Raw genomic sequence first — 20,809 nt, forward strand, 5'->3', positions numbered from 1 at the left:
CAGCCAACGCGGATTGGCCAGAGAAAGCTGGTCCAAGGGCAGCTCATCATAGGCAGTCTGAGATCTAGGACTTGGATCAGCATAAAAAGATGAGCCCTGTCAATCAGATTCCCTCCTGGAATCTGAAATTGGTAGTACAGGCAGATACTAAAAGACATGCCTCGGGCATTACCTTGAGGCAAAGGTGGGGCTGGAGACTCTAGGACAAGCCAAAGCCATGTGTAAACCCGAGTTACAAGGAAATAGACAACATTGTTCAAGCCGGTCAGCAGAGGAGCCAACACTCGCTGTAAGTCACAGCAGCAGAAGCAAAGAGAGCATGTGCCGCAGAAATGGGAGGTGCAGCAGCCAGTCCGTGAGTCCAGGAACTTGACGTCTTCCCAGCTCCAGCCTCAGTCTATGTGTAGCCTTACAGCCACCCCTGAACCTTCTTTTTCTGATTGTTTGAATGCTGCTCCTGGCAACCTGAAAGCTAAACTGAAACAGATTCAACCAGGAAAGAGAATTCGAGTAGCCCAGGGCAGCGTGGATGGCAGCAGAAAGATCAAATTTCTCATGGATGACTCAAGAAAGGGTAGAAAGGGATTTTTTTTTTAAAGTAGGAGATAAAAGTTATTGGAATGCCTTCATTTTTTTAATAAGCCAAATTGGTATTGGCAAGCAAATGAATGAATGTAGCTTACGGCCAGAAAGTATACAACTTTGAATAACAGAATCAAGACTTAGCCTTGATTCCATAGGCAATAGGAAACCACAGGAGTTTGGAAAAGGAGGGAGATACCATCAATATGGGATTCAAAAAGTTATGACGGTCCTGGAAGCATTCCACTTCCCAGCATTGAAGCGTGCTTGTCCCAGTTCCCCAGTGATGGACTGAGCGTGTATGGGTAGCACATGGCTGAGAGACATGACAGTCACCTGTGGTTGGAAGCAGAACTACCATTAGGGTAATCTGAGGGGAGAGGCCTCCATTTGGACAGCCTGGAAGCTAGAAAGGACAGCCAAAAGCTGTAAGATCAGTGAATGTCACCTATGTGCATGCCCAAGACCAGTTCTATATGGGACCAGATGAGCCCATATAACTGCCACACCTGTGGACGCCAGTGGAGACCCCCGGTGCCACATGCAGAACCCAGCTGTCAGCTAGTTCTCACCCCCCAGCCAGGCATCAGCAGCCGCTGTCTGCTTCACACCGTGTCAAGCATGGGCCCAGATCTCAGAGACCCTTTAACTGTCCTCCGAATCTGCTCACATAACATTAATGAGCAGCAGAGAAACTCCAGACAATTTCGTGAGGGAGTTTACATTGTGCAACCCACCGCAGACAATTTCAAAAAGCCGCCAGACATGTATGCTCTGTGAAGCCCTGCTCTGCTGGACAGCCGCCAGAGGTTTCTTTTCCAACCCATCCCCCTCCATCTACCCACCTGGGTCCTCTTCTCCCAGATTCCTCCTATTCTGTTTTGCAAAGTCATTCTGCTGCTGTCCCCAAATGTGGATACCTAAACCCAAACACAGCTTAGACAAATGAGCCGTGCCCCCTACAGCTTATAGGACCCGCCTTCCTACCACGACAATGGAGGTTATAAAGAAAGCATTGTGTTGTTGCAACAAAGCAAAGAGCATGCAGATCAGTATCTCCCAAATGGCACCTATCACTTGGCTCTCTAGGCTTCTGCTTCTTAGTCTTTAACATAGAGGCACAGGTGGGTCCATTTCGGTGAGTCCCCTCTACCACTCAGCTCACAGGTTGGACCTTACTAAAGGCGAGCGGAAGGACAGTTCGGGGTAAAGAAGTCAGTTACATACACCCAGGCTTTGGGGTGGTGAGGGAGGTGAGGATGGGAGGGGGAGGACCGGGAGGGAGGATAGGGTCTGGCGGGCAGGGTCCCCACGGCAGGGAGGAGGAGGAGAGGAAGGCGTGGGGCTTCCCGCAGCCCTGGCTGACCCTCTAGCAGGCGGCTGCAGCCGGAATGCAGAGCTCGCTGGAGAAATGGCTTTGTCCCCGCAGCCGCCCACGCTCTGACTGCATCAAGGCTCACACTGGGCCCGCGATGACTTTTTGATGAAGTGGATGCAGGCACCCTGCAGGGACCAGCAGTCCCGGGGGAGAGAATAGCTCAGCAGAAAACACACCCAGCTTTCCAGCACACCTGTCTCTCATCTGCTTTCTCTTTAAAGTCGATTTTCCAGATGTTGATTTCCTTCTAAGCTATCTGTAGATTCTACTCGGTAAGCAAGAAGGGGGAGACGCAGCAGCCAAGTGGCCAGTTTCTGTGGGAACACCTATGGATGTCTACGTAACGGGCAAGATCGGAACAAAGTCGCTTTTATGTCCAGCTTTCCCAAAGCCTTTGTGTGTTTTAGAAGCCGGTTATTATTGCATTATTAAAGCCCAGTGAGCACGGCCAAGGCATGGATCCACTAGAGCTGTCCCAGGCAGCTTCAGCTAGTTCAGACTCCTCATCCTGTGACCTAGCCTGACTCCTGGCTTGCCATCCTCTGGAAGGGGGAGCAGTAGGGCAAGGCCAAGCCCTTATAGAAGGTGCCCAGGGCTGCTCACCAAACTGGTTGGTTCAGTTCCGGGAATCATTCGGTGCATAATCCATTTTGGCAATATTGTGTTTTGTAAAGTATCAGCAGTGCAACGTGGGGGAAAACTGTTGCATAAGAATGTAACTGAAACCAGATTTTCCCAGGTTTCAGCAAGCAGGTTGCTCAGGGGAGGTTGGGAGGACCAAGTGTTCAGGTTGATGTATATTGCTGGGGCTACGGACTAGAGGTCAGGGTGGGGACAGTCTGGGCCAGAGTTTGCTGAGCATAGGTTTGAGCACAGGTCTGTTCCAGATTGTCACAGATTCACTGTCACAACACCTGTGAACATTGTCGTCTGTCCCAGTCCCTACTTTCGCAGAGGAAGAGAGGAAGCCCAGAGGGGCAAGGTGAATTGTCCAAGGTCACCTATTTATTTTTACTTTTTTGATGTGGCTACTAGAAAAATTTAAATTGCATATGGGCTTGCATTATATGTCTATTGATGGTGCTTTAATGGTAATACTATGTAAGGGACTATAAGACATGTAAGGGACCATGTCTTATTCATCTTTGTACCCTCAGTACATAATACAGACACATATTTGGGTGCTAAGAAAGTATTTGTAACAATACGGGTGTCACCTCATATTGTCACTGTCCCTGCCAACGTGCCTGCCTCTACCAGTGCCCTTTGTGTGCCCTGAGCACAGAGACCGAGCCCCACCTATCATAGCACTTGGTAAGAGGCAGATGCAGAAGAAATGTTAAAGAACAGAGGTCAGGGGAGTATTTTATCTAAATATGTATGAAAAGGATTTTAAAATTTTTAATCTTGCTTGAATTCTGCTGGGGACTATAGCTGTGACATGGAAACCTTGTATCGTGGGGTGAGTGGCGTAGCTGTGACCGCCTGGATGGGGCTTTCCAGTTAAGACAGAGCAAACGATGGAGGAGGAGCTGGCTGTGTCCCCAGGGCCACCCAGCAGTCTGTAAGGAGAGGGACACACTTCTTTAAGAGTCAGTAATTAGAAAAACCAAACTGGACTACGCAAATAAACACAGGACAACGGACATAGACTATAGAGACTGACATTCACAACAAGACCAGTTAGCCTGTCCTCTCCGGTATTGACCAACGTCATGTTAATTTTAACTTCTAAACATCTTTATGTATTTTTTTCTGAATATAGAAATAAAACTGGCTCGTTTAAAAAAAATTAACTAATGGCCCAAAACCTCACAATTACATAGAAATGTTAAAGTGAAAAGTCAAAGTGCTCTGTGACCTCACTCCAAACTGTAACCCAATCACCACTAATAATAGGTTAGTATTCTTCCCTCTGGGCATTTCCATCATACAGGAACTTTCTTTGCTTTTGCTTTTTTTTTTTTTTTTTTTTTAACATAAAAGAGACTATATTCTAAATATCATTCTGTACTTTTGAAATGTACAGGTATATTGTCAACATTATTCCAGGGCAGTATATACAGGTCTAGCCCATTCTTTTCAGCTGTAGCAGAATGTTCCACTTATTTAAATGAGCCCTAATTACTGGACATCCGCAATAGGACACATTTGCTCCTGCTGAAAGCCTGCAGCCAACATCCTCAGACATGTCTGCACATTTCACGTTTCCATAGGAGCAAAAACAGCTCCATTTATGTTCTAATGAAGACAGTGCGCTCGTCAGAATAGGACCACCAATATTTTTAAAAAACCAGAGTGGGGTGGGGTGCAGATGGGGGAGAGTGAGAATACTAGTGGGTGTTTGGGCTTGATTCGAGGATTTGTATAACCATGAAAGAAAAATTCATTTATCATGAATCTCATCTCCCAACTCTATAATTATAACACTGTTACTTTTACATTTAATCTAAATTAGATTTCATCTAAAAGCCCAACTTTAGATCAGCCCATGTTCAAGAACATCATTTTACCCATATCCCAGTAAGAACTACATCCTCGGGTCTGGCATTCACTGGGTCAGTTTCCACTTTTTCCTATTGAAGGACTTCTGGGTTCTTTAGTTACACGGGTAATTATGGTTTGACATTCAAAACAACAGTAAATCTTTGTTTTATGTCTTTCATAATTCTCCCGAGAAAGAAAAATTCCAACAGTAAACGATGCCACTAGGGTCTCCCCTTCCCTGACATGTGCCCTCCTAGCTTTGCCTTCTACTAAGTGCAGACAAGTCTCTATCTCTCCTCACATGGAAACAAGTAGGTGCCACCTGCTTTGAATCGTTGCTGTCAAGATCACAGATAATATATGTAAAGCACAAAAACAAGGTGCATGTTCAAATAATGGCAATCATATTATTTGCAATTGAAACTACTGGGAATAAATACCAAGCAAAAGAGATAAAAGTAAGAGGCAGTAAGAAGAAAAGAAAATCCAAGGAATGTTTGTAATCAATTTGGACATTTTTATTATGGTACCTTGATGCTGGCTTTCTATGGTGCACTATCTGCAAGTTCTGTGTGAGGAATTTTATAGACATCGTTCTGCTTACTTCTCACAACCAATTTGTGAGGTAAGTCATCTTCTCCTACTTTATAGATAGGTAAACTGAGACCTATGTTTAATATTCAAGCAGCTTTCTCAGATTTAGTGATCTAGGAAGTAGATTAGCTGGCATTAAAACTCAGATCAGTTTGTTCAAACCTACACTCGTCCAGCTTCCAGGCTTAGTCCACCACACCAGGCTGCCCCAGTTCCTTGTCCGCTACACTCCTGTCTTTACCTGCCCCCACTCTGATCTCCGTGGCAGATCCAGGGCCTCCCTCTTGCCTGTTTCAACCAGGGTGCTCTCAGCTAGGAATGACAGGAAGTCAGTGCAAACTGGCTTAAGCACATCAGGGGGAAATGGGCTAATACACATTAAAAGTCTGAAGATGGACTTCAGGCACAGCTGCACTCAGGGACTCGGTTAATGCTGACAGGCTCTGTCTACCTCCCCTGTCCCTCTGGGTTCTGCGACTGGCTTTACTCTCCAAAGGCTCCCTCCTCTGGGCTGAAACCTTATAGCCCATAACCCCAGGGAGAAAAAGAGGCAGAGAGCACCCTTCCTCTCTCCCAGTATCTATATCATCCATAAATCAAGTCTTAGTGAAAGTTCACATGCCCATTTCTCAACCAATCATGGTGGCTTGAGGTGGGGAATATCCTCTGGCTCAGGCCCACCCCTGTGACCTGGGGCTTTGGGGCCAGACTTATCTGAGTCACAAGGAATGGGTCCCCATAGAACATCGAGTCCTGCAATAGGGCAAAGTTCTGCATAGACCAAAGCCACAGACACCCTCTGCAGAATTCTTGTTTTTCACTTGGCATCAACTCATAACCCTGTCCTTTGCCTGGGAAAAGCTCATCCTTTAGCTACACAGGGATTCCATAACAGTTTCTTATTTGCATGTTTCTACTGCATTAGTATGTACAGTCTCTACAAGCTGCCTGCAAAGCCCACTGGACATGTATGTCCTGCCCCCTCTTCTCACCTGATCAGCATAGCAGCACTGTCTTTTTTTTTATGCGTTTGACTGCAATTTACAGAAAGCTGTAATTAAATGGTTTAGACAATAAGGAAAATGTTTTTTTCTCACACACGAGGAAGTCCCAGGTAGGGAAACTTTAGGTTGACGGAGTCCATGGCTCAGGCTCTCCCCATTTTCCTTTCTGCCGTCCTCCGTGCGTCAGCTTCATCCTCGGCGTGCTCCCCTCCAGGCTGCAGGATGGCCACACGGTCGGGCACCACAGCAGATGCGACAGCAGCCTGCAGAAGACATGACTCCGGCTGCCCTGTATTTCTTTTGCCAGAACTAAGTCACCTGAGTTACCTGCCCTGGGCTGTCCAATAAGGGTGGCGCTTGACATGTCCATTTTAATTTATTAGAATTCAATAAAATCAAAAGTTTCCAGTATGCTAGCCACATTTTCATTATTATAAACACCTCTATTGTACAGCCCCCTAAACCAATCACTGGCAAGAAGAATACAATTACTCTGATTGTCAAGTGAAACTTCAGTAGTGGAGCCCATCATTGATAACTATTAAGCTCCGATTCTGTGCCTTGGCTTTGTAGGCAGCTCAGAATGCAAAGATAGACCGGTCCTTATAGCTCCAGACACTTACACTCTAGCAGGGGTAGATGGATATATGGACAACCACAATGAAGGGTGACTTTCATAAAGTCTGGGAGACCAAAAGGTTCTGAGTGCTCCGCACAAGGACAGGGTGCTTCTGGTGGGGAACCGGGAAGGCCAGCTTGAGAGCCTTTACCTGGGAACAGTGGGTTAGAGACCTCGGGTAAGAGGCCATTGCAATAATCCAGACAAGCAAAAAGGAAGGTTAAGAAAGAATGGAAAACAGAAGACCAAGGTGGGGTGCATTGCCTTAAGAGTCTGGGTTCTACTGAAAGTTAAAAACCAGCCCTGGCCAGTTGGGTTCAGCAGTTAGAGCATTGGTCCATGGCCCAGAGAGACCTGGGTTTGGTTCCCGCTAAGGGCACGTACCCAGTTGGGGTTGTGTGGGTAGCAGTTGATGTGTCTCTCTCTCATTGATGTTTCTCTCTCTCTCTTCCTCCCTCTCTCCTTCCCACTCTATCTGAAGATAAATGTAAAAATGTCCTCAAGTGAGGATTTTTTTAAAAAGTTAAAAACCAAACTGACTTTGTAAAAAAAAAATCAGGATTTCAGAACACAGGGCGGGACAAATTAGGTTTACAATAATTAATAAATAATAATGCAAGAATAAACTCTATGTTTTGCATGTTCAAATTATTAGTTCTGCACCACCCTGTATTTTAAAAAATATTTTGGTTTTCCCCAAGTTCATGTGGTAAAGCAAACCATTAGGATCAGTTGTAAGGGGACCCCAGGACAACAGCCCTTTGTGTGGGATCTGAACCCTCCTTGAGAATTTTACCTTCAGTGAGACTTCTCCCATTGTCACCAGACTGTCCCAATATTAGTTGATGTCTATAGAACATACACATTTTTATGACCCAGTCATTTAAATTGAGATTCAAATGTTTGTTTAAATTGTAAGAGTGATTGGGTTTTAGTGATGTCATTTCAAGGGATTGCTGGGTTGCATTTTTGTGGGTGGTTTGCACCATGAATGATGGACTGTGTGGATTACACTCAGCCCCAACTGCTCCTCTCTCCAGAGTAGCCCAGTGTATCAGGACATGACTCTAGTGTGTGTTCCTGCTGTCACCTCTTCTGGAACTGGCTAATGAACCCTTGGTTCCCCCTTGACCAGGCATGGTACACTCCTTGCTTCTCAGTTTGTCCAGACAGTACCCCCACCTCCATCCTTGTAAGCATGTGTCACCTGTGCAGAGTGCTGAGAGCTGTAACCCTTTCTCTCCCACCAGTGAGAGACCTTGCCTTACCGTGACGTCAATGAACTTAACCAGCGGGGCCCTCATTTGCATTGGCCCTTCCAAGGTCCTGGGAGGGCTCTTACCAAGGTGTTCCCATCGTTATATGTTTTTGTAAAGTTTGCAAAGGCAGACATTTTTATTGTAACTGATTAAGAATGCTGCTTCTGTCCAGGCGGTGTGGCTCAGTGGTTGAGCATCGACCCAGGCACCAAGAGGTCGCCACTTCCATTCCCAGTCAGGACACATGCCCAGGTTGTGGGCCTGATCCCCAGGAGGCGGCCAATCGATGTTCTCTCTCATCCATGTTTCTATCTCTCTCTCTCTCTCACTTCCTCTAAAATCAATAAAGGGGGAAAATTTTTTTTAAAAAAAAGAATGCTGCTTCTTTCACTCAGGGTCCCACTCACCACATATTTCTGCAGGTGGGTGACATTGGAGCTGCCCCAGGCATTCTGGGAATCGGTTAAGGAGAAAATGAGTCAAGGATAAGTTCAGTGTGAGTTTCTGAGGATATGTTTGTGTGGGTCACAGTCACTTCCTCGAATGGTTTTTACTGCCAGCCATCCCAGAGCAGGAAGGCTTTCTGGAACATTCCTATCACTTACCATCAGTCCTCAGATTCAGCGCCCGGGGCCACATGGAAATATAAACATGACCTTCAGCAACTCCACCAGATATATATGAAGAGTGGAGGAGAAATAAAGTGTGCAGTATACTGAGCCAGAGACAATATCTGGGAAGTTCTTCCAAGCATCAGACGTGAAGAGGTTTTAGGTGGATGACTCAGTTTTCACTACAGCTAAACAGACTGGAAGTCCTCTCTTATCAGGAAGACGCCTGATACTGTAGGTATGCAATTACAAAAAACCATTTCCCTTTGTTGTTATTTAATGGAAATTGTGAGAAATAGGACTTATGAGAATATCCATATTTATAGGGCATGTGCTCCGAGCAGAACAACAAGAGCAAGTATGTTTGCAACCATATATGGAAAATGGGAGTTTTCTCAAATTCAAATAGATTCATGAAAATTTACATGGCAGTACTAGGAACAAGTTAGAAGGCTAAAATACATTTTTTAAAAGTGTCAATAATAAAAAATCAGCCATTCTAAGGACTTCAGGAAGGAAGAAAATATTACATTAAAAGTACCTTTCTCCCTTTAGGTTATGATATCACAAAATGGTTATCAAGTGGAGAAATAATGAAAGCGTGTGCAGCCGCCTGGTCAGCGTGGCTCAGTGGTTGAGCATCGACCCATGCACCAAGAGGTCACCGGTTCGACTCCCAGTCAGACACATGGCCAGGTTGTGGGCCCAATTCCCGGTGGGGACATGCAGGAGGCGGCCAATCGATGTTCCCTCTCATTGATGTTTCTCTCTCTCCCTCTCCCTTCTTCTCTCTCTAAAATCAATAAAGAAAAAAATGATTGAAAAAGAAAAAGAAAGAGTGTGCAGCCAAAAGATGCTTTAAAAAAAACATTTTAAAGATGTGTAGTAAATAAAAAGCAATAGTAAGATTAATAATAAAGCAGTTAATAAAAATATTTCATTATTTTTCTGGATTTCTGTTATCTGTCAATTGAAATTTTTCAATTTATTATAGTTCTCTCAATTTAAGTAAATATTTATATTTATAATAATTTCTAGTCATACCTTTCATTCTTTTTCTGACAGAGGATCTCAAATCTAAAAAGCGTTGGGCTACCACCAAACCTGGATTCACAACTAATTGCGAGAGAAAGTGAGCAATGTTCAAGCCTACTTTTGTTTTAGTCACAGCTGGTCTGTGTTTCTGTGTCAGTTTCTCCTGCAAGATTTGCTCCTTTGGAACTGAAACATTCATCTTCAACCAGGCCAAGGCAGACACTAGATTTGGGTTCAGTTTGGGGCTTTCCAGTGCACACCTGTAAAACGAGCATCTTGTCATCTGTAAAATGAGAGCTTTGGGTTAGATGAGCTAAAAGCTCCTTCCCAGTCCAATGTTTCTGACTCTAACGTTTAAGTATTGCTACGTCCAGGTATCCCATGACTCGCATGGAGAACACAGAAGAACGGCTCATGAATTTTTAATTTGCAATTAACTGCTACTATGTTTGTGCAACCTGATCATGCCCATAAGTAGGTTAAACGTATCCCTCACATATGACTCGCATTTTTCAATTATTTAAACATCCTTTTTCATAACAGGGCCGAGGTAAACTTTTGTACTGCCTCCTGTCTAGACAGGAATTGCCAATCCTGCAAACGTGGAATCCGGAGCAGAGAAGTTTTGCTGTTCACACCGGCCCACCACATTCATTTCCATGTACTCCCTAATTTTTAAAGCTATCTGTATCAATGTGGTTCTTATCTACACCAAATTCTCAGAGGGTACACTGAGCAGGGATAATTATCTCCATTTAACTGATTTGGAAACAAATGGAAAAAGGCTAAGTCACTTTTCTAGAGACAGAAACTACTGGAATACAGGTTCTCCAAAGCCCACTTCCCCTTTGAAGGTCAATATATGGACATAAATGCCTGGGATAAAAAAGTGGACACTCTGGGTATCATCAGTTACTGGCACATAGGAGCCTAAAGCCCTGGGATTTTGTGACAATGGGCACACTCCTCTCTGCTGGCCCCTCCTCTGTCCTGTCCTCCCACCTCATTCCTATTCACTAAGGGTTTCACTTTATTTTTTAATTATGTTTTTCAGGTTCATTTTTAAAGCTATAACCACTGAATTATTGATAAGCCCTGCCTGTACTGCACTGTCTGAAGCCATCGGGCCTGTCTTCAGGCTGCCTGTTCCACCTCTAGACGTGGCCTTCCCATGATGCATCTGTTCCGGTGCCACTTCCTCCAGCAAGTCTTCCTTGACCATCACCTTCTCCTCAACACATCCTACCCAAGAGCCAGGTCCATCAGGCAACGTGAAGACAATATTTATCCACTGTCAGAGACAGATCTGGAATTCATGTTAAATATTAGAGGAAAGGCAATTGAGAGTAGCTGGTCCCTGGAGGTAAGTGAAACTGTCCGATCACCCTGCCAGCCCCAGTGCACCACTAAATGTGCTGGCCGAGTGACCAGTCACCATCAGATAGCTCGGTCTGTAGAACAAGATAGCATGCGTGGGCATGGGCTGGCTGGCTGGCTCTGCCTCCTTCTCACTGACCTGTTCTCCGGCGGGTGCTTGAGATCAGGCGGTTCACTCCGGGTGCAGTTCGACAGGACGCAGGAAGAGAACGCAGGAACTTTCTGCAACGCTGCACCTCAGCCTGTGTGCACCTGCCTGCTCAGGGGCCTCTTCAAGTATTGATGATCAACAGCTTGGTCACGGCCGGTGGCTCTCTGCTCCACCCTCTCAGTGAAGGGGGGCGCCCTCTGGAAGGCAGGCCTGCTCAGGTGAGGGCAGGGTTTCTAAGTGCCGTCTGAGGGCTCAGCCTGGAAGGTAGGACAGCTCAAGGGTGTGTCCCAGAATATATATTCTTATGTGTAGGTGATATGGGGCGCAGCTCTGGGCCCAAGCCTGTTGACTGAGGCCTCCTGTTGTCAGGACTCCTGTTGATGGGGTCTGAACAGCCAGATTGTCTGATCGGTGTCCTCCATGATGACATCGACCACTGGAGACACCCGAAGTAACCCATGCCATCAAAAGTGCAGCCCCATGAACACAAATAAAAGCCAAATGCAAAATGAGAATTGCAATATCCAACTCTGGCATCTCAGAGTTTTTAATGGAGAAACTTGGCTTTATTATCAGCCCAAGTACTGCTTTGTAAGATTCCTTCCCACCTAACATTTTATATCTCTGATAAAATTTTATTTGTTAGCGTTCCCTGTACATCTCTGCCATTTCCTGTTCTTTGTTAAAGATCATCTGCAGCTTTCAGAAAGGAACGCATGAATGGAGAAGGGAAGATAACTCATGCTTAAAGAGCCATCAGAATGCCAAGGTCTGTGTAATGAATACGTCTTTTATGTCTTCCTACAACCTTAACAGGTCCACATTAGGACCCCCACTTTGCAGATGAGTAGACTGAGGCTACGGGAGGTTATGCTATTCACCCAAGGTTACACTGGGAGCGGATTCTGGCCTGCTCAACCTCTAGGACCCACCCCCAATGCGCCACTCTGTGAGCCATGTTTACGACAGCTAACAACTTGTCAAGTCTAGGGACTCCTTGGCCCTCAGCAAATAAAGTCCATCTGTGTTCACCAGTTTCTTAAATGTTCTCAAGTCTGACATTCTACCACAGGAAGGCACACTCATAAAATATTTTATGCAGTAAAACTGCTGATAAAGGCTAATCTTCTAGACAGGACCCAAAGAACAGACAGTTCATTATTTTTCTAACTGTTCCTTAACGCTAATGGACCTGGGTCAACGTTCCAGTCGAGGCATGAGGGATCTGGGAATGGAAACCGAACACTGTTCTTCTCCTTGGTTGTAAGGGGAGCTTCGCTTCGTCGTTCAGCTTCGCCCTGCCCTGCCTTCCTCCTGTAATCTGAGCACAATAAATTGTGCTGAAGGTGTAATAAGACTAAAGCTCTTTTTGAAACTACTATTCAGGTTTCTTGGTTTTCGTCTAAGAAATATAAACAAGATGTAGACTAGACACACAAGTGAATAACAATAGCTGATGCTCGTTGACCGTTCGTGCGTACAGGCTCTGTGCTAAGTGCCTTAGGTCATCATTTCATTTCATCATCCCAGCACTCTGAGTACTAGTATTATCCCCATTTTACAGATGGGCAAACAAAGCACAGAAAAGTAAGAAACCTTCCAGGTTATCTATATGGAAAGTAGTGAAGGTGAATGGCTTCCTTCCAGAGCCCATGCTACTAACCACTATGCTACACTGCCTCCCATATGTAAATATACTAAAATGACACTCAAGGTATTAAACAGGTGAATTATCAAAGGACAAACATGCTCCTGCCAGAAGATTCCGGTCCAAACACATCCCTGGCTGCACTGGCACCCTGCGAGTTAGCCTTGTTAGTCCCCAGCACCACCCACATGTCTCCGTTCCAGGTTCCCTGCCTGGCTTCCGTTTCTTCCCTTCAACTACCGTCACCCTCTGGCCTTTCCCTCTGCTGATTCTCGGTAGCTTGCAGCGTCTACTCATGTTCTTCCTCCTGTCTGACCCCGAGACGCCTTCCACAGCCAAGGTCGGGCTGCCTGCCCGCCTTCCATTGGCCCTTCCAGCACCCTGGGCTTCTCTGTCCGGGCAGTCCCTCACCTGGGACACCCTTTCCTTCCGTGTCTACGGCCTGTCATACTCTGCACTCGGGACTGCCCACGCTCACATTAGTCCACAGAGCCTTTGCAAATTGCTAGACAGTGGTATCTTGGATTGGATCCTGGAACAGATGACGGCCATCGTCATGGAAAATATGTGAAGCCCAAGTGAAGTCTGCGGTTAGGTTAATACTGCTGTACCGTCTTGAATGTTCTAGTTTCGATAAATGTAGCATGGTTACGGTTATGGGAGATGTTAACATTACAGGAAGCTGGGCGAAGGTTATATGGGGCCGCTCTGGACCGTCTTTATGACTCTTCAATAAATCTGAAATTATTTTTAAATAAAAAGCTTAAAAATCAGGTGGCTTTGCAGCAAGGTTTAAGGCCCCCATTTTGGAGTCAGACAGAACTAAGTTAAAATCCTAACTACCAAACCACTGACTGCCTATACTGTATGATCTGAGGCAAATCAAAGTCATAGCGCCTCTCTGAGCCTCGCTGGTAAGTGGCCCGGCACAGTGGGAACTACAGTAAGTGGTGGTCGGCCCCTCTGCAGTACACACGGTTCATAGCAGTGTTGTTACTATAGCAGTAGGTTAAGAATATGGCCTGAGCTTTCCTTTGCAGATGTCTTCAGTGCACACCGCCTAGCACCCTGACAAGCCCTGTGCTTAAGACACTTCCACTCATGTACTCAGCAGATCTCTCTGAGTGTTCTGGCCACTGTTCTGCCGCTGGCGATATAGCAATGAAGGAAACAGACCAAAATTGCTGCTGTAAACAGCTTAGGTGCTAGTGGAGATAGACAGGCAATAAATAAGTAAAGTTTATAGTGTACTGGTTCTCCGAGTGAGTCCCCATCCAGCAACATCTTGTTAGAAATGCACATTCTCAGGCCCCACCCCAGACCTACTGACTCAGAGACCTGGGGGTGGGGCCCAGCAGGCAGGTTTAACAAGCGTTCCAGGTGATTCTGGTAAGTACTGGGTTTAAGAACCACTGACGTAGCATGTCAGTAACAATCAGTGTATTAGAGAAAACTAATACACTTACAGAAAACTAAGTAGGGTGCTATGCCAGGGCAAGGAGGGCAATTTTAAGTAGGGTGGTCAAAAACACCAAACTCTGAAGGTGACATTGCTCAGAGACAGAAAGATGAGGGAGTGGGCCTCCAGGGCCTCCCGGGGAGGACTGTTATAGGCCGAAGGAATGACAGGTGCTAAGGCACTGGGGCAGGAGCAGGCCTGCGGAGACCCGTGCAGCTGGACTGGGGTGAGCAAAGGGGAGAGAGCGGGAGGAGAGGTGGCAGAGGTGACGGAGCCACAGACTTTGTGGGGACTTGTAAGCCACTGTCAAACAAGAGTTTGACATTTCCACACTGAACCATGGTTTCTCCAAAAACACTCTACCTTTCCTGTATAGGTTAGGGCGCTCCCTCACCCTAAACCCACCTGCCGGGCCTGGTCAGCAGTCCTAGGCAGTCCCTCTCTTCCTTACTTTCCCCCCTCTCCCATGCTGTCAGCAGGAGCCTCTACACTCCTAACCTCCACAGGCAGCTTGGTTGATCCCAAGCTACAAGGCACCCTTGGCTAAAGGTAGGCTTTGCCTGAATTTTGCCCTGTTGGGTTGGGTCCACATGAAACAGAAACTTAGTCCCTTTCCCCTGGTATTCCCACTGCCCATCACAACGTCTGTGCACTGCAATGCTTCAGAAATACTTACTGAATTTTCCTTAATGCACCAGGAGAGAAACAACACATTACTGGCACTGGCTAAATATCACAAACGTTGCCAATGATTTTGCAATTTTCCTCAGAGATAATAAATGATTTACTCTCTGAGAGTAAATAATAGATTTACTCTCAAACCACCAAAGCATTGGGGATGCAGCTGTAGGACTCGCCCGGTTTGACTAAAACCTGCACAGTCACTCTTTATTCCTTTATTCCAGCCTCTCTTGGTGCCTGATGGCCTGACCAGTTCTGTGTTGGGGATGCTCAGAGTATCATCGATTTACTGCTCGCCTTGAACCAACGTGTGGACCAAGGCGAGAGGTGGGTTTGAATCCCAGCTCTACCACCCACGGGGGGCTCTTCCCTTTTTCTTTTTTTACTATCACAAGTCACTTTAGCATCTGGGGAAGCCTATGCATCGTTTTCCAGTGCTGTAAGTTTTAATACATAAAATAAAACGTAAGAGTACAGAGGAAACACATTTTACTGAAATATAATTTAAATTATGTTAAAAATTATCAGAATATTAAAAAATTTGTTAAAGCAATATTTTTGCCTCTTCATTAATATATTAAGTAACATGATCTAGAGGCAAATTTAATAAGTGCCAAGATTCTGCATAATGATGAGCATAAGAGAAATTTTGAGATAGTCACAACTGTAATATGACATGAAATTATCTGAAATTCCTATCACTGACGTAGATCCAGATACTGGCATTACAATAGTGGTTTGTGGGTTACGTTTATGATTAAAAGAAATGCCAATTTTTAGTTTGTCTCTAACTGTTAGAGGTTAGTAGGGGGAAAAATATTTTTTTCCCATCCTATTTTACTCTGTATGCAATGCAAAGACCCTTTGCCCCAGAATATAAGTTGGGATAAATTACCTCTTTAAATTTTAGTATTCATATCTGTAAAATGATGACTGATAAATGGAAGGTATTTTTGGCTAGCAGATGTCGTAGTAGTTAAAGACTCTCTATAAATAATCTGGGATATACTCTGGGTCACTTCTTGGTTATAACCAGTGTCAGATCTAAGTTGACCCATTTGACACTCATCGTTTTCAGTCGAGAATTCCTACTCCCAAAGTGTCCCTATTGACCTTAGAGAAGCATGCCTGCCTTTGGAGACGACAGACTTGCAACTTGAAGAGCCTCCTAACAAAGAGTAAGTACTGACGCATGGTCACCCTCCACCCTAGCCACACCCACCTACAGCCCTACGTTAGGGAGCAGGCCACTGGCTAGCCCAGGAAGAAATGTGGGTGGCTACAGAAAAGGTGACAATACTTGGGACAATCTACCCTAACTCACTCTTTTTTCAGATGACCCATTAGAAAGACTAAGTTGTTTGCCAAATAAGATCATATTTAGTATATGGTCATGGTCTCAAAACTCACCAGTACATCTCATTATACCTTGTGTGTGCCTAACTAACCCATGCATTCTAATTCATTCTCCAATTAACTTTTGTCTGAAAATAGTATCTTTACTATTCTCGAGAGACATTAAGCACTTGAATGGTAGTTCTCTTGGCCAAGCCCTCTCTCTTCATAGACCATGAGATTCCTTCAAGCTCCACAGTGCACAGCTGCTCAAACTGTGGTGTGCATCAGAGTCGCCCAAGGAATCCAGGCACATAGATTGCTGGGTCCACCCCGTGATTCTGATTCCCACTGCCGGGTGGGGGCCTGAGAATTTGCATTTCTAACACACTCCCAGGTTCTTTACCTCTATGAGCCCAGTTTCTTTATTATTATTATTTTTTTTAATCCTCACCCGAGGACATTTTTTCATATTTTGTTCAGATAGAGTGGGAGGGAGAGAGAGAGAAACATCGACTTGAAAGGGACACATCGAGTGGCTGCCACCTGCACAACCCAACCAGGGCCGGGGACAAACTGCAACCGAGGTACGTGCCCTTAGCAGGAACCGAACCCGGGCCTCTCTGGACAACAGGCCGACGCTCTAACCGCTGAGCCAAAACGGCCCAGGCAGTTTCTTCATTATTAAACCAGGGCAACAATACCTTCTTTATAGGGACGTTGAAAGAATTAGAAAAAGGTAAGATATACAAATATATTCAAAGCACCAAGCCCCTAACAGAAATGTAATCACTGATGCCCACGACGGCACACTGTGGAAGGAAGGCTTTCTGAGGACGACAGCGGCGCAGCCTTGGAGAAGCAGCAGAAACTGGCTGGGCAAGAAGCCAGGGAACGGTGTCCCCAGAAGGAAGGTCCGTGTTCAGTGCTGGGGCGCACGAAGAACAGCCAATTTCGGAAGCTGCCAGAAGGTCCTCTTGGCTGAAGCAGGTTCATGGATCACATGTACATATGCAGGGACTTGATAACAAGGGCCTTTTGTGCTGTTAAAAATGGAGTCATTTTGCTAACCATGTGGCCAAACCGAAACTTAATAACCTATGTCAGTGCCGCTTCAGCCTCTCCCAGGAGTGGAATTTTAAACCCATCTGTCTGACAGCTCCTGATCAATACTTAGCTGGAAGTTAGATCCATAGGAATAGATGAAATAGCCCAAGCAGTATATAGCATGAGAGATGACCTGAGGGCTGAATTCTGGGGAAAACAACAGTTACAAATAATCCCTAATGGAGCTCAAGCCAAGGTTAATGACGGCGGGCAGGGCCTGAGTTTCCTGTTCTCGTAATATCAGTACACAGTAAACTGGTTTAAACGACATCAAGGTCAGCCTTGGTCAATGGCGCCCACAGCATCCAATGCAGCACTTAGATGGTAAAAGCAACTGGAGAAAACATCCAGAGGCCACAGGGACCGCGCAGGGAGCTAGAAGGGAAGACACAGCTGATGGTAAATAAGAGGTGAGCGTGAGCACCAACTGGAGAAAACATCCAGAGGCCACAGGGACCGTGCAGGGAGCTAGAAGGGAAGACACAGCTGATGGTAAATAACAGGTGAGCGTAAGCACCACGGCCCCTCCGCATCACACAGGTGCCACGGTCCCTAGAGAAGCGGGTCCGGGAGCAGCTGCCTCACTCAGTCGGTCATCCTCTACATATGGGTCTCTTCTCCAAAAATTGTTGCATGAGTGAGACCCCTGGATTCACCAAAGCTTGGAAATCAGCTGCTAGGAGAAAGGTATTGTGAACCATGAGTTGTCACAAAAATAAATACTGTTCCCTTTCCTCTTCCTCGAGACAAGCAAGACACCCACATGAGTCCTATTCCGTCCTGCCCAAGCTATCCTGCTGGGCTCGGCCGAGCCGCCACACACCGGCAGGATCCCGCAGTGCCCAGGCCTGGGCGCTCGCCTTTCCTGCCGCTGGTCCCTGAACAGTCTGGCCCACAGGAGGACAGATGACCTGCCAGCCCAGGTGAGGGGAAGGTTAATGAGCAGAGGAAACTAGAATGGGGAGTGCACTCCATCTGCGTGGGACAGTTCCCAGGGAGGAGGAGATGCTGACCTTATGTGGGAGGTCCAAGTTTGGACCCTAGTCCTGGGGTATTCCTGTGTAACCCTGTCTCCGCTCCAGGAAATTCAGTGCTTACAAAAACACAAACTATGAGACAAACTGGGGCAATTTCAAATGGGTTCCTCCTTTTTTCCCCCCTTAAAGAGTGACTTTAAGTAGAAGTTGATTCTCTCTCATTTTAGGAACTATGTTTGGCAAACAATGAGGCACACCTGCGTGGGGCCAGGCCCTCCCCAGTAATGAACAAGCCTTCGCTATTCTCAAAGATGTTTTCCTAGAACACCTGTGCCTGACTCTGGGCAAAATGGAACCCCCGTCCTGATTCCACAGAGGTCGGGCCTAAGGCGTAGACGCTCAGGAAGGGGACCGAGGCTTCGACACGGCTGTCACAGGCTAGGAAAACGGGAACTGTCAGTCCGAAGGAACGGAAACAGTGTAGGGATGGAACTTGATCTCCACGGACCTGTCTTCATTATAGCTGGAAGGGTGGGGTGGGGAGAAGCAACTCTAAAACCACCACACTGTTGAAACAGAACCGCCACAGGGCAGAAGGCCTTCCTCGGAGGACATGGCTTCGGCACCGCAAACAGCTGTGCCCCGCCAGCAGCCGTGTGCACCGGCTCTCAAGGACCTCGGGCTGAACATACTGTTCTCACAGGCTGCACCTGTGAACTTTCTGGAAAAATTTGTTCCCATTTGTGATAACGCCTTGGAATGCTAAGACTTTAGCTGTCAGTCTAAAGAGACCATCTCCCAAGACAGTGCCCCAAAGGAGAGAAAAATCTAACGGGCCTGGTTCCCAAGAGGATGGGAAGGGGTCGGTGGGAGCTTACTCATCCCCATGGTCACTTCTGAAGCTCCCAGGTGGGCCTGACCGCTTGTCTGCCAATCCAGAGCCGAACTTCAAGGCCCAAACCAAAGAGTAAGAAAGGTTTCTCCACCACATGGTTTTACGGAGTGAATACATTTGCACAGAGAGGAATGCTTGTACAAGCCCCTCGACCACCCGCCATGGAGGTGGAAAGGCGGTTCTTCTCGGGATTGGACACTGATTCAGCCCTTACTGGTGCGATTAGGTAAGAATTCACCTCGGTGGCATTGAAACCATTGTTCTGTTTGTTTGTTTGCTATGGGACATTTTCCCAAAGAAAACCTACACGGGCACACTACAGAGAAGCCCAGCTGCTCAGGTGGCATCAGGAGTAGATTCCTTCTGGTTCCCTTTCCCCCTCGGCTCCCCCGCCCCTGAGGCCTCCTTCAGATCACCTCCCAAGACCCCCAGGCTCCTCCACACTCAGCTGGGGAACACGGAATGAATATCACTAAGTGTCCACTTCCAGCTTGGATTCCGTGCAAGATGATGCTCGGTAAACAGAGTGGCCCCTTGTCAGCAGTGCCCAGCGCGCTCCAGCTGGTTTGTAGCCAAGCCCACTGCTCCATGGTGCCCCCAGGAGACCACCAGTATGAAGCTAAGACAATCAGGCAGCTCCCACCCAGAACAAGGGCTGTGGGTGGTCTCTTGGAATTTCATCTGTGTAAGCCCCAGTCCAGTAAGAGCCTCGCTGGGCTGCCTCCTCTGACTCCCTCTACTATTCATTGTCAGCTAATATGAGTAGGGTCTAAATTCCAGAATTACACCATTGGACTGAATCGATCATCTCAGAATGAATGTGTCCCTAATACACCCAAAACTAATGAATGCATTCTGACTTGAGAGGAAGAGAGAAGGATTACCTTATTTCCAAGCATCTTGTGTCAACAACCCACTTTAGGTTCTGTATTTGCCTCTCCTGAATAATTAAAAGTCAAGGTCACACATGTCACTGAGGGAGCCTATAATTAACATCGAAGCATAAGCATTAGACTCTCTAAATTGACTCAGATTGTTCTTAAAAGGGTGGTAGGGGAGAGAGAGCTTGGCCTTGGTTTTTATTTAGGGAAACAGCCTTTTGTGTTGTCATAATTTTTTCTTTTATAGGGAGATAAAAACACATTAAAGTCCCTGCTTAAATGACACCGCCCTCTTATAGATGGATATCATAATGTTTTGAGAAAGGAGCAGTCATGATCCACAAGGTAGCTAATGGAAGGACTGCCAGATGGTATCAAATCCTACACCACACTCTTTCCACGAGAGGGGAAACTGAGGTCCCGGTGGGTCAAGGCACTTTCTTCAGATCGCAAAGCTGGCTGGTAGGCAGTCAGAAACAAGAACCCCACATTGTAAGGTGTCAGCAAGATGACCAGAGACGCATAGCCGAATGTAAAGGAGCACTTTATTACACCGGCGGGCTGGGGGGGGCTCCCCAAATCCTCGGCAACCTGCCTTCGTTGTCCACTTTTAAAGGCACAAACTACAGAAAAAAAACTACATTCTCTTGGAGCCGCTTTTGGCACCGTTAAGGGGGGGCTGATACAGAGAAGGGGGAGAGAGGAGCTTGTTAGAGGTCAGGGCAACCA

This window comes from Molossus molossus, unplaced genomic scaffold, assembly GCF_014108415.1.
Source record: "Molossus molossus isolate mMolMol1 unplaced genomic scaffold, mMolMol1.p scaffold_m16_p_20, whole genome shotgun sequence".
In the NCBI taxonomy this organism is placed as follows: domain Eukaryota; kingdom Metazoa; phylum Chordata; class Mammalia; order Chiroptera; family Molossidae; genus Molossus; species Molossus molossus.